The 16,082-nt window shown below is 38.6% G+C and overlaps 1 protein-coding gene across 12 annotated transcripts in view; it reads left to right on the top strand.

Moving 5' to 3' along the window:
* The window catches only part of Ckap5 (cytoskeleton associated protein 5), a 102,085-nt gene that overhangs the window by 4,081 nt on the left and 81,922 nt on the right, over positions 1-16,082 (top strand). For 2 of the 12 annotated variants that reach the window (XM_063283664.1, XM_063283667.1), the window contains exons 2-3: positions 7,690-8,022; positions 8,508-10,337. The exons of 5 other annotated variants lie outside the window; for them this stretch is intronic. The gene's annotated coding sequence lies outside the window, so the exon portion shown is untranslated. Of the gene's footprint in view, positions 1-7,689; positions 8,023-8,507; positions 10,338-10,935; positions 11,056-16,082 lie in introns of those variants that run through there. 5 more of the 12 variants (XM_063283661.1, XM_063283665.1, XM_063283663.1 and 2 more) reach the window with 3 other exon arrangements.

Here is a 16,082-nt window from a genome sequence, read left to right on the forward strand (position 1 = left end):
TGGCACTTGTGTATAGCTTTGAGATAGAGGAATCTTGCTATACAACCCTGGCTGGCCTGAAAACCCCTATGCAGATTAGTTTGGCCTTGAAGTTGGGGTCCTGCCTTTGCCACCTCTATGCTGGGCTTTACAAATGTATACCACCCCTGCCAGCTTTAAAATTGAGATGTTAATCTAATTGTGATTGTTTCTTGGTGGTTAGTGTTAGAGAGGTTTGAAGTTTTGAATGATTCTCATATTATTACATATATTGAGTTCAAAGATGTTACTTAGTTTTTTGTTTTTTAATTTTTATACTTATTTTATGTGTGTGTTTTGCCTGCATATATGTATGTGTACCCATGGTATCCAGGTCCACAGAGGTTGCCTATAAGATAGTGTTGGGCCCCCTGGTACTGGACTTACAGGTGGTTGTGAGCCACCATGTGGGTTCTGTGAACACAACCTATGCAGGAGTAGCAAGTGCTCTCAACTGAACCACCTCTCCAGACCTACTTAGGTTGTAAGCAGTGCACCTATCTTGACTCCTTAATAAACTTCCAAAACATTAAGTTTCTTTCTTTTGGCCTTCACTTTTCCTGTTTTCTGCCCAGAATGTCCCAACCCACTTTGCCTTTATCTCAAACCTATGTTAACAGGCTTACTACACATTTCAACTTAAATGTCAACTCCATAAAGAAACAGTTTTCTAAGGTCTCAATTACAATAGCTGTCTTAGTGCCTTTTACCTCATTACTCTCTGTTTTATGTCTTCTTATTTGATTTTTTGTTTGTTTGTGTCAGAATTCCTCACAGAAATGAAAGTAGAGTGCACATTTTTTTTTCTCTGTGAGGTTATATTTGTACCTTACACAATTCCTGGAACAAAGTAGACTGGTCAGTGAGGCATGATGGAGCACACCTGCCAGTACTTAGGTGGCAGAGGCAGGAAGAACAGGAGCTCAAGGTTATTTTTGACTGTTAGGAAGTTTGAAGACAGCCTGGGTTGTGTGCCCACTTAGGACCTGAGTTCCATCCCCCGGACCCACGTGGTGCAAGGAGAACCAACTCCTACATCTAACCTCCATATGGATGCCAAAGTGGTGTATGTATACACACACACACACACACACACACACACACACACACACACACACACACTAGGTTTTTTGGTATGTGTTTTTTTTTCTTTCTTGTTTTTTTAAGCAATGCAAGTAAATAGTAGAGAAGTCTTGAACAAAAGTAGTCTAAACTGACATAGTCTTCTGTATGTGATGAAGTTAAACAAAGACAGTATGTAACTGTGTCAGTGTTTGGTATTTTTGGATGTGAACTATCGCAACAGATAAGATCAGAAGTCTTCTACTAAGAAAACTAGAAAATTCTTAGGTTTATGTTTGTGTTGCTTGTGTAGAAGTGCCTAGGCCCTCATAAAGGCCTTCACTAACGTGAGAACAGTAGGACTGGTACAGCCCTGAACTGCTGTCTGCATGGGCCTGTGTTCTCTTGTGCTGTGGTACATAGACACTTGAGTCGGGATTAAAAGCAAAAAAATAAAGAATAGTTTTACTGCCTTAAAAACTCAGCAACCATGTCTTTTTACTGTTCTTGTAGTTTTCCTCTTCCAGAATGTCACACATAACTGGAGTCATTCTACCTTATGTACTGTGCTTAGACTGACTTCTTTCACTTCACTGAAAGGTTAGGTTGTTCATTTTTTGAAACAAAGTCTGATGTAATCTACTGAACTTACTATGTAGCTGAAACTGACCTTCAACTCTTGATGCTCCTGCCTCTACCTCTAAAGTGCTAAGAGTACAAGTGTTCAAAATTATAGTGGGCCTTAGGAGTTTTATATGGACCTAGTTTTTACTTCATTTGTGTAAATTTGTTGGATCATATGGTTAAACTATGGTTTAGTTTTTGTAGGAAACTGTCAAACCCTCTTCCAAAGTGACTTACTATTTTGCAGTTTCATCAGAAATGAATGAGATTTCCTATTGCTCCACATTCTTGACTGCACTTAGTTTTAACAAGTTTTTTTATTTTTTATTTTTTTAATTTTCTAATCATTCTAGTAGAAATTTAGTGCTGCTTCTACCTTTAAAAATGTCATTTAAAAATGTCTACCTTTCATGACATTGACATTTTGAGAGTGATAGTTTGTCTGTGTGTGTGTGTGTGTGTGTGTGTGGGGGAGAGAGAGAGAGAGAGAGAGAGAGAGAGAGAGAGAGAGAGAGTGCACGCGCACAAGTGAGCAAGTGAGCAAGCGAATTTGAATGCATACACACTGTAATTGTGCGTGTGTGGAGGGCCAGAGGACCACTTATTGGAGTTGGACCTCTGCTTCACTGTGTGAGTGCCAGGGGTTGAACTTGGACAGTTTGGCAGCTGCCTTTATACACTGAGCTATCTCACTGGCCCTGTTAATGTGATTTTTGCTTTGTATTGGAGACAGGGTTTTTCTATGTAGCCTTGGCTGCCCTGAAACTTGTTCTATAGACCAGATTGGCCTTGAACTCGGATCAGCCTGTCTCTGCCTCCCTAGTATTAAAGTATTAAAGGCATGCGCTACCAGGCCTGTCATTAATGTGATTTTTTAACAGTGCTTTAAGAATACTTTACACTTGCCCAATCCCTAGAGAGTCAGGTTACTCCTGCTTTGTATTCAGCTTCATTGGTAATATTGACCAGGTTAGGTAATAAAATTACTCTTTCTCCTTTTCCATACCTCTTCTTTAGAAGTGAGTTGCCAACTGCCAGATGTGTCCAACCTTTTGTGGTGGTGTCAAGTAACACAAATGAAATAATATGCATGGATTTTTTTTTTTTTGCAAAAATAATTTCATGGTGTTTTAGGTAAGTTCTCATATGCATCAGGCCCTTTAGTCATAGGTTAGACATGTCTTCAAGTCTAGACCATCCTGAAAGTAGGTGAACAGTTTAGGTGCATTTCCTGGAGAAATAAGTATCCATATATTTTATTTGGAATTTTGTAAGGAAGATTTATTTCTCTTGCTTCATTTTACTAATTTTCCTGAGGCACAGGGAATTAAACCTTGGCTTTACAAAACGGCCATTCAGAGCCTGCCCCACATGTGGCCCATATATTTACACCCACCAAAACTAGATAAGATGGATGAAGCTAAGAAGTGCATGCTGACAGGAACCGGATATAGATCTCTCCTGAGAGACACAGCCAGAACATGTCAAATACAGAGGCGAATGCCAGCAGTAAACCACTGAGAATTCGACCCCCATTGGAGGAATTAGAGAAAGGATTGAAAGAGCTGAAGGGGCTTGTGACCACATAAGAACAACAATGCCAACCAACCAGAGCTTCCAGGGACTAGACCACTACCCAAGGACCATACATGGACTGACCCTGGGCTCCAACTGCATAGGTAGTAGTGAATAGCCCTGTTGGGGCACCAGTGGAAGGGGAAGCCCTTGGTCCTGCCAAGGCTGGATCTCCAGTGTAGGGGATTGTTGGGGGGGGAGTATTGGGGGGTGGATGGGGAGGAGAAGGGGAGAGGGAAGGATTAGGGGGCTGATGGACAGGAAATCGGGAAAGGGAATAACATTTGAAATGTAAATAAGAAATACCCAATTTAATAAAAATGGAAGAAAAAAATGTCAAAAACAAAACAAATGTTAGACAAGCGCTATACCATGAAGCTATATCCCACAGCTTTCTGTAGTGAAATTTTTAAAAATTTTTATGTAGTTTGAATTTGTGATTCTTCAGTCTCTGTTTTACTAGGAGCTGGGCTTAGAAGTCTGTGTCATCAGTCCCTGTATCACCATTTGTTTGGGTTTTTGTTTTTTTTTTTTAAAGATTTATATATATATATATATATATATATATATATATATATATATATATACTGTAGCTGTCTTCAGATACACCAGAAGAGGGCATCGGATCTCTTTACAGATGGATGTGAGCCACCGTGTGGTTGCTGGGAATTGAACTCAGGACCTCAGGAAGAGCAGTCAGTGCTCTTAACCACTGAGCCATCTCCAGCCCTCACCATTTGTTTATTGTTTTATTCCTTGTGGTGTGTGTGTCACATGGAGGTTAGAGGACAAGTTTTGGTAGTCCTTACCTTGTTTTTTTGAGGCAGGGTCTCTGTTTCTATTGCATTGCCATGATACACCAGGCTAGCTGGCCCAGCCAATGAGCTTCTAGACAATTTTATCTCTACCTCCCATCTCAGGAGTACTGAGATTACAGATGCATACTACCATATTGAGTATTTTATGTGAGTTCCTAGGATCATAATTCAGATTCAGGTCATCAGGAATATGCAACAATTGCTTATACCTACTGAATTTTCTCCTCTGGTCTATCTTATTTTTTTGAGTCAGTCTGTCTTGCTGAACCTGACTTTTACCATTTTGGCTAGACTGGCCAGTGAGCCCCCAGAATCTACTCTGTCCTGTCTTGGCTCTTCTGTAGATGGCTCGGAACTGAGTTAAACCTCATGCTTGCTCAGGAAGCACTTTAGCCATCCATGGAGCCATCTCTTAGCCCCTCTGTTTGTTTGTTTGTTTTTGTTTTTGTTTTATTTTTCTGGCACTACAAGATGTACTAGGCTCCTTTATGTTTCCCTAATTCAACTCCAAAATTAGAATTAGACTGTTCTTCCTTGAGCTCTGGTTCCTTTTAGTGGGTATTTAGAAATCAAGATGCAGATACACAGTATACTTGCTTCTACAGGGGTATCATCAGTATGCCCTCTCAACTGACAGAAGTAGGTAGTATACATCTTTATACTAGTGTCCTCGATGGCATATTGGTATATAGTTGTTTCTGTAACTTTCCATCTATGTTTATATTAAGTTAGACATGAAATTTATACAGATAAACAGATAATCCTTTTGACATTCAGAGGAAACTTAGATGTCCTCTTTGTCATTTGCTTTTCACAGAGATAGTTTTTTTTCTCTCCCTAATAACATCTTTTAATTGCCAGAAAACATTGTTTTTCTGATTTGGCAACAGTATTTGTTCTTGTTACAGGCCTTGGTCTAGAGGTGCATTCAAAACATTACAGTTTTGTTATAGATGTGATTGCAAATGAACCATAATAACCTTTATATCTTTTTGTTTTGTTTTTGTTCTTTTCTAGACGGGTTTTTCTGTATAGCTTTGGCTGTTCTAGAACTTGCTCTATAGACTAGGCTGGCCTTGCACTCAGAGATCTGCCTGCCTCTGCCTCCTGAGTACACCTGAAGTTGTGTGCACACTGCCTGGCACCTTTTCATCTTGTGGAACCTGATCTTTATTATTTTATGAAAGAGCATAGAACTTTGTCATCTTGATTATATTTATTTCTTAGTTGTTTGTTACTAATTAAAATAAATTATTTTAGTTATGTGGTGGTGGGAACACATGAATGCAGATACTCAAAGAGGCCAGAAGAGTCAGGTGCCTCTAAAGTTGGAGTTTCAGCAAGCTTTTTGGATCATTACTATTTCTATAATACTAGAATAAAGCAAACTACTATTCCTTCATAATGATTTAATCAAGGGGTAGAAAATAGGTCTGTGATTTTTGCCAGTGAGACAGTTATTTTACTACTGAGAAACTTGACATTGAAAACACCTTGTTTATTTGGTAACTGGACAAGTACCATGTCACAATATTTTAGACGTGGGAAAGTTGTCAGTACAAACTTGTAGTTCTGACAATACTAAAGTCCCAAAGAGGAGGTGACTTCTCCGAAGTGTTATGGGTAGTTAATGTTAGAAAGAAGTTGGAAATACCCCCCACACCCACTATACCTTTTAAGTTAAAAAAAAAAAGGGTGCTTTACACTAGTCCTTTAACATTACAGAGTGTGTCTTTACATTAGAAGAGCCTTTTAGTTGAAGGCAAAGTCGCTCTCATTTTGAACTCACTGTGTCTTATTTATTAAAAATAATTATGCTATCTTCTTTTTTAAAAAGCATATTTCTATTTCCTATTCTCAACTAAAGAACAAATCACTTACCAATGTCCAGACAACCTTCCTTTCTTGCATTCCTAATTATATTCCTTGTCTCTTCCTTTTAATTTTTCTTTTATGTATATGAGTGCCTGCATGTGTGTATATGTAATACATGCTTACAGTCCCTGCAGAGGCCAGAAGATTCCAGGAACTGGAGTTACAAGCAGTTTTTAGCCACCACCTAGGTACTAGGAATTAAACCTGGGCCCTCTGCTCTTAAAACCCAGTACTCTTAAAAATATAATAATAATAATTGCATGGTTTTCATTCCAGTTCTTGGGACACAGAGGCAGGCAGATCTCTGTGAGTTCAAGGCCAGCATGGTCTACATCATGAGTTCTAGGACATCTAGGAATAGATCCTGTTTTGTTTTTTGTTTTTTGTTTTTTTTTTAAGAGTTATTTATTTTATGTATGTGAGTACAGTCACTTTCTTCAGACACCAGAAGAGGGCATCAGATCCCATTACAGATGGTTGTGAACCACCATGTGGTTGCTGGGAATTGAACTCAGGACCTCTGCAAGAGTAGTCAGTGCTCTTAACCGCTGAGCCATCGCTCCAGCCCTAGATCCTGTTTTAAAACAAACAAAATTACTACTTATTTGTGTGGGTTTTTGCCTAAATGTATGTCTGTACCATGTGAGTGTGTGATACCTGTGGAGTACAGAATAGTGTCAGGTCCCCTAAAACTGGAGTTACAGTAATGAGCTGCCATGTGGGTGCTGGGAACTGAACCTGGGTCCTGTGTAAGAATAAATGCTTTTAACTGCTAAGTCATTTTTCTAGTCGTTTTCCTGTCTCTTCCATGCTGAGGTTTCAGAATATCATCTTCCATATGTGCTTCTAGATACACTGTTTGGGCTTGTATTGATGCACTATAAATTAAGCAATTAATGCCCTCTTTTAAAGCTTTTGGTATTTGTTTGTAACATGGGATATATTTGTTTAATAGGGTTTTTTTTGTCTTCTAGAAAATTATGATTTAAAAATAAAGGTGTTTAATGTGACTTGCTATATGAAGACATTATTTTAGAATTTTATTTAAACCATAGAAAAGTCCATCTGAATATTGAGAAAATCAGATTGGAGGTTGGAGAACTGGCTCTGAGGTTAATTAAGAGCACGTCTTGCTTCTTAAGAGGGCCTGAGTTCATGTTGTGTGACAACACTTAGCCTTGGGAGACTCATATACATGCCTGTTCACCCCAGGTAATGAGCCCATGACAGACCAAAGACTGGATAACACCAAAGTTCAGTGTTGGTGAAACAATGAATTTTATTAGGGTTGCTGACAGAAATGTGTGTGAGGGGCTACTTAAAAGGAGCAGAAAGAACTTAGAGACAGATGCATCATCAAAGCAGGTGACTGCAAATGTTAGGGGCTTTTCTGTGCTCCCCTAGCTCTGAAATAATGAGAACTAGACTTGATATTTTTGTTAATGAGCTTCTTGCACTAGAGCTGGGCAAATACTGAACTATTCCAACCTGACTGTGCTGGCCTGGCCTACTTCCCAACAACTTACTGCTATGTGATGTTTGCCTGCCATCTTAGTCTTGCTCTGGTTTCTTCTGCTCCATCCATTCTCTCTTCATGGTGACACATCTCCCCCTTTCTCCTCTTCCCACCTATACCCCTTCACTGGTATTGGATGTTCTGCCTCCTCACTTGCTCAGCTATTGCTGATTAACTCTTTTTTTTTTTTTTTTTTTTTAGATTTATTTATTTATTATATATGAGTACACTGTAGCTGTCTTCAGACACACCAGAAGAGGGCATCAGTTCTCATTACAGATGGTTGTGAGCCACCATGTGGTTGCTGGGATTTGAACTTAGGACCTCTGGAAGAGCAGTCAGTGCTCTTAACCACTGAGCCATCTCTCCAGCCCTGATTAACTCTTTATTAACCAATCAAAGGTGATTGAAAACAGTTTACACAACACTGAGACAGGAGGTGCTTGACCAATGCCAACATTCAGACTGCAGTCGGATCTCTGGGCTCAGTGATCAGCATCTGAATAAACTTACCTCAAAAGCTGGAAACCTCAAGTAAGTAACTCATTTGATCTAAACCTTGCCTGGCCTCAGCGTCTCTGTAGCTAGGCTTGTCTGAGAGTGACTCTCAACAAACTTTTCTTATATAATCTTGGGGAGAGAGGGTCATAGTCAATCTGAACAGTTTTAGGGACTTCCCTGAAGCTATTTTGAGTTGTTTTATCTTTTGTGATAAGGAAGTTCCTTGGGAGATGCAATGTTTCAGTCTTGAGGAGATTGATACACAGCAGTTCAATTCCAGTTGTCCACATCAAGTAGTAGCTCATAGATGCTAGTAACTCCAGTTTCAGGAGATCTAACATTCTCTAATGGCTTCCCTGGACATTTGCATGGATGTTTACATGTCTAGTACAGACACACACAAATATTTACACACAATTAAAAATAAATCTTTTAAAAGAAAATTCTGACTAATGGATTCAAATGATACATTTTTTTCATTTGTCCTGACAAGTGGTACTTTTTCTTGATCCATAAAGGTTGCTGGTAAGAAAAGTAACTTGATTTGACTATTCACATCTGCAATCTGAAAGAGTGGACCTGCATTGGTGGTAGCACACACCTTTATTCCTAGCACTCGGGAGGCAGAGGCAGGTGAGTCTCTGAATTCGAGGCCAACCAGTCTACAGATTCAGTTCCAGGATGGCCAGGGCCGTCTCAAAAAAAAACAAAACAAAACAAAAACAAAAACAAAAACCAAAAAAGACACTTATGATTCATACTAAACAGTCAGAGACTGGTTGATTTTTAAAAAGGATCTTACAAATAATTTACAAATCATTAATGATTGCTTAGAGAACTGACTTTATTTCTTAGGTATAGAACCAGATACAGACAGGAAGTTAGGACTGGTATTTCACTTACCCTTGAACTTCCAAAATTGTTGGAAGGGGCATACAAAATGGTTCATACTGCTACTTTGGAAAATGACTATTTACTTGTAAGATTAAATGTACACTTGCATACCACAAAGCATGTGGGTATTTACTTAAGAGAAATAAAACTGAACATATATACAAAAACCTGTGTGGGAAGGCTGTTAGCAATTTCTTTTCAAACCATGTTAACAATTTAGTGTCATGACCTGATAAATAGGAACATAATATTTATAATCTTGCAATCAAGTAATAAAAAGGAAGAAATCACTGTTATATGTATCTGCAGATGTTATTTTTGATTTACGTATTCTTGGGTATAGAACACAGGGACTCAGAGTTGATGAATAAGTTGGGAGAGACAAAAATTAGTGAAAAAATTGATACTCAGTGATAATCTTCAAAGATCTCAAAGACCATGTATTTACTTTTTGAGTTTTGGAGGTTTTGTTTTGTTTTAACTTTAATTGTGTGGAGGTCAGAGAACTTTGTAGGGTTCTCTCCTTGCATCTCTATGTGGTTCCAGAGACTCAACTAAGGTTGCTAGACTTGTTCAGTAAATACCCTTACCTGATGATGGATCAAGAAAAAGTACTGGTTATTCCCTGAGGTATTAATGCAGTTTACCTACAAAAGAACTTCCTTTTATGTTTTGGGGTTTTTTTAAGATTTTTTTTTTTTATTTTTAAGAACTTCCTTTTAAAGTACATAATTGCATATACCAATTGCATTTGTATACAATATTCCTTTGCTTACATAGACTTGCGAATTCTTAGGGAATTTTTGATAGGCCATTCATAAGAGGGGAAAGTTATCTTAGTTTTTTTGCCTCCTAGTACCATCCTACCTATCTGATATTACCTAGGAGCCTTCCTTTAGCTGTGAAGGAAGTCTGTGAAAGGACAAGGGGAAGCATTGAAAGCTGCTAGAATTTCCAAGTCTTTCTGTAGCAATTTGAAAATTGCTACTTCTTAGGGAAGTTAATGGGGGGAAAAAGCAGCTTCATGATTTACTCTGATGGTTTGATTATTGTTTAATCACCCTTCGAAAACTTTAGAATTAATGGTATTGGGAACTAGTCATCTCCTTTATTTCTGTGATATTATCTTTATTACTACCAAACCAGAGATCCACTTCCAAGTTGTTCCATTATTTATCTCCTACTTTGGAAAACCTCTGAGCTAGAGGCAGCACCCTGGGTCTACAGACCTCTCGGTAAAGGTCGCTGTGGCCCCTTTAAGCGTTCTGTGTGCGTGCAAAGGAGCATTGAGGGTGGGGCGGGCACTCTTGACAGCGGTGCTCCTGTCCCCGCCCTGTAGGAGGCGGTTCCCAGCAGCTGACTTACCAATGCCGCTGCCTCCCGCCTGCTACCGGGTATTCCTGCTGATCCTGCACGGACATATATTAGGGTCGACCTCGCCCTGCTAGGGTAGCGTAAGTGTCAGACTACAAAAAGGGGGCAGGCATCCTGTTCTGGTCCGGAAGTCCTAGTGGACAGTACATGGGACTTAACCGGCCTTTCAGGGTTTAAGCCCGGGAAGGAGTGAAAACAATGCCCTCTGCAGTGTGCTAAAGTCCGGGCATCAGCTCTAATTGTGGGTGGTGACAGCGGCCTCTACGGTGTTTGGATGTGCTCTGTTTGAGTGGTTCCCGAGCCTAGTTCCTGCTTGGAGTGAAGAGAGGATTGATTTTTAGCAGAGTTTAACCTGGTGGGGCAGGATGGGGATGCAGCTGAATCTAGTACTCTGGGCCTTGGGTTTTTAGCGTGGGATTTAGAGACCTGGCTAGCCTCCCGCATGAGTAAGCTCTAGATTTTCAATCACCTTGGTAGTGTTGAACAGTAACTCCCAAAGTTGACCTAATTCACAGCGGGTTTAGCTTTCCATCTTCCTAGAGGCCTGTGTTGGTATACAGTACCCATTTTGGAGTCATTGACAATGATCATCTATTAGGGAGAGTTCAGCTAACCTTCTTTCCTGCTGATAAAATGGCACAATGTAAATGATACGTTACTTTACCTGTCTCAGTTTCTGAGGGAATGTTTGGAAGGTCATGATCCCAGAACAGGGAAAGCAACCGAAATTTGGTGAGATAAGTTGCTAGAGAAGCCATTCAAATTTCTACCTCCAATAATGCAGAATACTCAAGCAAGGTGATTCACTTTTGTTCTTATTCTTGTTAATGGGAATATCTAGAGGCAGTGAAGGTATTTATTAGAAGAATGGTGTTGTTTTTGCTTCCTCCTCCTGTAGAGATGAGATTCTTTTTGGCCTAGGGCAAGTAATAGTAATCTTAAATATTCTATGACAGTTACATAATTTTTGTCCTTTTTTAGTCCATATGCTCTTCCTACATGTGTTTTAAGTAAGGGTCTTTAAACACATAGGCTCATTATTATTATTATTTTATGGTTGCCTTTTTTCTCAAATGAGCATCATTGCATATCAGCAATCATTTAAAAGGTTTAAATTTTTAAATTTTTAGGACATTTATTTATTTGGGGATGTAGTCATGATGAGCATGTCACAGCCTATATGTAGATGCCAGAGGATAACTTAAAGGAGTTGTCTCTCTCCTTGCTTCATGTGGATTCTAGGGACTCAGGCCATCAGGCTCGACAGCAAGTGCTTTTACACTGAACCATCTTGCTGCTCTGGTTTATTATGGTGTTTGTTTGTTTGTTTGTTTGTTTGTGATATTGATGATAATTGGTATGTTACCTGGGCTGACTCCCAAACCTTTGGAATCGAGTCATCCTCTTGTCTTAACCTTCCAGATAGCTGGAATAAAAGTTAGGGATTGTGATTTGAGTGGGCAAAATTTTTCCTCAAGCTTCTCAGGCTCATACTATTGATTCTGCAGTAGCATTTTCTTAGCCAAAGTGAGAGTCCAGGAATGGTAATCAAATTCAGAGCTCTTGTATTTGATAGTGAAGAGCTTTGTAGGTCAAGAGCTTGGGAATTTGCCATAGAAGAATTGAACTGCCAATGAGTCTTTTCAAGTAAAAGGCAAATGCAAGCTGCTTATTAGCTCTCTGGTTATTGTAGACTATCAGAACATAAAAATTTAAAATAGAAGCATACCACATTTAGCATTTAGGTAGTTAGGAAGAGTCATGGATGTAAAGTAGCAGAAACTTTCTAAGCCCAGTTCTAACATTATTTATCACATAATCTCTCTGTGCCTTAATTTTTAGGTGGTTGAAGAGTAAGAATACTAGATTACTAGGGTCTGCGATTTATGATAGGATTTTATGCTCAAACATGGATATATTTAAGCCCTAGGCATTTACTAATCTTACTTTTTTTTTTTTTTTTTTTTTTTGGAAGCTGGGGACCGAACCCAGGGCCTTGCGCTTGCTAGGCAAGCTAAATCCCCAACCCCTAATCTTACTTTTTTTAAAACCTGTTTTGGACATTTTATAGAAGTGGAATCATACCACTTCGACTTAGCATAATGTCGTAAAGGTTCAACTGTGTTATAAACTCTATTCACATTTTATTTCTTTGTATTCCTATTATTTTACTGGATTAGTTCACTGCATTTTGGTTATTAATTTTAGTTATCATTTGATACATATTCACTTTATTCATTCTAATTATTGTTTATTTGGTTTTAATTTGTTCTATCTATTGGAAAACATTTCATTTCTCTAAGGAGAGATTATTCAAGCCTTTAACTGTGATCTTTTGTGAAACTGAGGTTTTGTTCTATATGTATTCCATATTATTGTGTTTCTTCATTACTTCGAAAATAAATTATGGACATCAGAGCATGGTCTTTATGATAATTGTTAATTAATATTTGCACAGGAAGACAAAGTATGGTTTTCCAATAGTCACTTTAATTCACAAATAACAGAGGTAGGTGTGGTGACACACACCTATAATCTCAGTAAATGGGAAGCTGAGTCAGGAAAATTATGAATTTGGAAGCTCGCCTGAGCTGTCTAGTGAAACTATCTAAAAAGGGGAGACAAGACTGGTTCCAGTTCTTTACTTGGTCAGTGCACCAATAAAGTAAAAGAAAATGACTATAGAACTATTAAGGGGTCTGTGTGTTGTGTGTAGTATATTTTATTTTCTAGATGTTGAGTTTGATTTATTCAATATATCATTTTAAAGTATCATGTACAAATTTTTTTAGAAACTAAATTTACTTTGAGTGTTTTGAGTCCTATAAAATTATAAATTAATGTCAAATAAAATTAAGAGTGAAATAGATACTTTCTATTTGCTATCAGATGATAACTAGCTGCCTTTTTGAGCACTTGCAGCCCTTAGATTCTGAGTATCTATCTCCAAGAGTTTCATCTAAACTAACTCATATAACCCACCCAGTAACTTTACAGTATTATTAGTCCTACGTTTCTACATATGTTGCTGACTAACTTATCTCTGGCCTTTCTCCGTCTGTAGTGCCTCGGGGACAAAACATTGTTTAAACAGTGTGCATTCCAAGATAAAATAGAAAAATCATAAAAATTTTCTCAGGAACTAAAAACTAAAATATCATGAATTACTACTTTTAGGATGAGTATATTTTTCTTTCTCTGGATAGTGTTTATTGGTTGTGCGTGTGCTAGGCAGGCACTGTGCATGGTGAACTGTAGCTTTTGTTGTTGTTGGGCCTGGAGAGTTACTCTTTTTGTTTGTTAAAATAGGGTATTAGAGGGGTTGGGGATTTAGCTCAGTGGTAGAGCGCTTGCCTAGGAAGCGCAAGGCCCTGGGTTCGGTCCCCAGCTGGGGGGGGGGGGGGGGAGGAAAATAGGGTATTAGAGCCTTAACTTACTGCCCCGATTCTACCTAGGCAAACAATACTACCCAGCCTCGCCTGTTCTCTTCTATGCTAACTTAATCTAAACTCTATCCTTGGTCTTTTCACTGTGCACTCCTCCCTCAGTGCTGTCCTGTTGGTTTAGTTACATATGTCTATTGACACTCCTACTTTTAAATCTCTAGTTCATCTGTCTTTGATGCTCCAGGCTTGAGTCCCCAACTGTTGCCTACATCAGTGCTTATCTAATGTCTGTCTTAACTCAGCTCGTCTAAAACCCCTCTTCCATTTGTTAACATGAACTTAGTAAAAGGAATATTTGTGCACTTAGAACATGACTTTTCTCTTAGACCCAGAGTACCATCATCTTTAATTTAAATTCTTCATGGCCTTCTGACTGTTTTCTGGTTTTGTTTGTTTTATTTAGTTTTTTTTTAATTGAATATTTTTTTATTTACATTTCAAATGTTATTCCCTTTCCCGGTTTCCTGTCTTTTCTGTTTTTCAAGTCATTCTGTACATGGATTTACATATGTGTTATATGGTTTTTGATTACTTTTGTTTTTGGGTCAGGAGTTCATTCATCCTAGGCTGTCCTGTAACTGCTTGGTACCTGAGGATGACCTTGATATCCTGATCTTCCTGCCTCTATCTCCTGAATTGAAGATTTACCATCTGAGATTGTGCAGTGTAGGGACAGACCCCAAGACTTTGTGTGTACTATTCAAGCTTTCCACCCACCAAGTCACATCTCAGATCCTCTTTGAAAAATACAAGTTTGACTGGAACTGGAGCTTAGTAAAGCACTGACCTAGAGGTCCTGAGTTTAATCTCTAGCACTTCAATCAATCATCAGTCTGTTAGTCAATAAATAAATTGAAAAACAAGCCTCTGGCTGAGAAACATACAAATTTGATAGCAAATGTAATTTTATAACAGTAATTCAAAGTTGCCTGTTACTTTTGAACTGATACCTAAATTGTTATAACATTTGCTTAGAAGACCATTCAGAGTCTGACCTTGATTTCTTCAGCCTCGTTCTATATTCTACTTTCCTTGTTGAATTTACACTTAAGCCTTGTTAAGTAAAACTGCTACAATAGAAGAAGTTAGAATTGATGCTATACAAGTTTCTAAATGTTTATTTACATGTCTGTTTGTTTCTGAGAGTTCCGTTTGTAAACATGACTCTGAACTATACTTTATTTACAGGACTTGAGAGGAGCACAGGGCTCACACAGACAAGCACTCCAATGCTAAGCTATCCCACTAGCCTTTGAATCACAGTTTAACTAGCATATATAAATTTTACAAACAAAACGGTGAAATAGCAACTCATAGGAAAACTACACTGTGTGATAACCTTTATACAGATGTCCATAGAATATGACTGAGCCAGGGCATAGTGGTGTATGCCTTTAATGCCAGCACTTGGGAAACAAGCAGGAGAATCTCTGTGAGTTCAAGGCTTGCCTTTCTATATCCAAGTTCCAGGCCAGTCAGAGCTATATGATTTATGAGGCTATCTCTCAAAAGAAGAAAATTTTGATTAGGACATAGATTTAAATTTTACATGGTGGGTCATGCCTTTAAGCACTCTACATTGTGAGTTTCAGGACAGAGAGCTCTTGTCTCCATCAAAAAACAGATTTAAGTATTCTTTAAGGAAGTTCTTTTGTGGGCAAAGAAGAGGGTGGAAATGGCAATAGTATTGCAATATGTTGGTTGCATGGTAGGTTCACATATCAGAGGTTTTGTGTTTGCTTACTTTTTTGAGGGTCTTACTAAGGTCTAACTAACGCACTAGTTGACCTCAAACTGGCTTGCCTTGCCTCAGCCTTCCAAATGCTGAAATACAGAACTATACCACTGTGCCTCGCTCACACACCAGGTTTGCTGCTGTTGTTGTTAGGTATTATTTTACTATGTGAGCTTGTGCATCAGAAAGTGTCAGATCCCCTTGAACAGATAGTTGTAAACTTCCATGTGGGTGCTGGAAATAGAACTTGGGTTATTTGGAAGAGCAACAAATACTTTCAATTGCTGAATTATCTCTCCACCATACAATTTGTCAGTTTTGTTAATTGTTTTGTTTTGTTTATTGTGATGCTTCACTCATACACAATGCATGTGTATTTTTGTTGTATAAGTTAGAAATTCTAGAACTTGAGTCTTCCTTGGTGGCTCATGCCTGTAATGGCCACAACTTAGGAGGCTAAAGCAAAAGAAATCGTGGGTTCAAACTTTTTTTGGGCTATTACACATAGCAAGTCCCTGTTTCTGAGAGAGACAGACTGACAGAAACAGTCGGATGGGAAGCAAAGGAAAGGAAAAAAAAATCCAATAAGAACTGACGAGCTGACCCAGTGGGTAAAGCTCTGGGCACCCACCATGTGCCCAGCA

Source organism: Rattus norvegicus, chromosome 3 (assembly GCF_036323735.1).
Source record: "Rattus norvegicus strain BN/NHsdMcwi chromosome 3, GRCr8, whole genome shotgun sequence".
Taxonomy (NCBI): domain Eukaryota; kingdom Metazoa; phylum Chordata; class Mammalia; order Rodentia; family Muridae; genus Rattus; species Rattus norvegicus.